This window comes from Cibotium barometz, chromosome 21 (assembly GCF_041138505.1).
Source record: "Cibotium barometz isolate CiBa-2024 chromosome 21, ASM4113850v1, whole genome shotgun sequence".
Lineage (NCBI taxonomy): Eukaryota > Viridiplantae > Streptophyta > Polypodiopsida > Cyatheales > Cibotiaceae > Cibotium > Cibotium barometz.
The window spans coordinates 11,103,979-11,105,694 of record NC_141066.1 but is presented as its reverse complement, the minus strand read 5'-3'; the positions used below and the strand labels follow the sequence as shown (position 1 = coordinate 11,105,694).

Below are 1,716 nucleotides of genomic sequence, written 5' to 3'. Positions count from 1 at the left end.
ACATGCAATTTGTTGGATGAAACACGGCATATTAATACGCTGCTCTAAAGAGGTGATCTTTGGCTATTTTACCCATTCAACCAAGTGATTGATGCATGGGATTGACATTGGTTTTTGTTGGTTGAAGCACATGAGTGATTTTAGCAATTGTGTTGTATATCTTGTAGAAATGGAGGTGGAGATGGCCAGAGGAGGTGATGTGGTAGGTGTAGACTCCTTGGCTTAGATGAGTGTCCACGAACACAATTGTGCAAGATGATTCCACATGCTCGTGTACGTGGTTTGAGGTCTGATGTGTCAGCTTTGAAAAGTGGTTTTCACTATGAAGGTTACTTGCCTAAAAAATGGGCTTTCATTTTTTATCTCATTTCATTGACAAATTTGTCATGTTTAATTGCATTCATTGAGGAGGACAAAGGCTGAGCCTAAAGAGCCATAGAAAGTATGCGGATAAAATGGGAATGCCTTTTACTTAAATGGTTTGATGCTCTTTGATTTCAATTATCTTATCTTTTTCTTTATGTTGACTTATCTCACGTGCTCAACATTCTTGATCCCAAATTGGGTGATGTGGGGAAGAAAAAGGCTTTTTCATTGCCTTTTGAATGTCATGATTCTATTGTTAACTTATCCAACCTAAAGTATCTTGCTAATGTGGAGCTGAGAAATGAGAACAGACTCATGTTGCTATCACTTCTTGATGCTGATAATAGGATGAGAGAGATGTACTTTATGCCAGCAGGAGATAATGATTATAGAGGGTAAGTGTTTCATGCTTGTCTTATGTTTTCTCATGATGGTGTACATAGTTGAATTTATTTATTTGTTGTGCTAATTTGGTTGCTCTCTAAGTAGGTGGTTAACAAAGGAGACATTCCTTGAGAAAGTGGAGATCCAATCCTTGATGGCTTTGCAAGATTTATGTGCACTTTGTGCAATGATCCATCCACTTGATTTGCGAGAATATTATACGCTGCAATAATACATAGAGGACATCAATTTGGAGGGTCAAAAACATATGTTCACTTACTTGAGATCCAAGGATAGCAATGTTGAGCTTAAGAGTGGGAGAAGAGGAGATCACAAAGGAAGGCAACAGATCTTGATCAAGCGGCACAACGTTTGGTCTTCAGGTAATGCAATGTGTTGTTCTTGCTTTTTTACATTGTCTTCTTGAGCCCATTGACCCAACATTTAGTTTTTTTTTTTGTCTTTAAGGTATCTCTCCTACTTGGTGCAAGAAGGAAATGTGAATGGCATGCCTAGGTAGTGCAAAGGGTGGTTGGAGATAGGGAACTCGGCTAGTTGCATGTACCTCAAAACCATGGACACATTGTCTCAATGGGAACTGGCCCACTACCCTTGGTGTTGTATTCATAGATGGGTAAGACCTCTACAAAGTTGCATGCCTATTTGTCACTTGATCATTCCATCACCATCAATAGATGCGAACTTCATGCACTACCACCCATGTGTACAAATGGGAAATTTCATGAGTCCATCCTATCAAATGGTCCTAAATCGACATGAAACTTTGTTAGGATATGAAACATACTCAATTGATGACCCTTGCAAAGTTGTACACCCATACAACACGACCATTTTGTAATCCTGCATGGCCATTTACCCAAATGATCCCCAATCAACATGAAACTTTGCAAGGACATGAAACTTTTTCTAATTAAGTCCCATGCAAAGTTACAAGCCACGTTTGTG

The 1,716-nt window shown here is 39.0% G+C and overlaps 1 long non-coding RNA gene across 1 annotated transcript; it reads left to right on the top strand.

The window, feature by feature from the left end:
• The first annotated feature begins 736 nt into the window (after positions 1-736).
• Positions 737-1,716, top strand: LOC147626836 (uncharacterized). Its single transcript, XR_015268499.1, has 3 exons — positions 737-761; positions 856-1,133; positions 1,219-1,716. It is a non-coding gene; the product is annotated as an uncharacterized LOC147626836 (long non-coding RNA).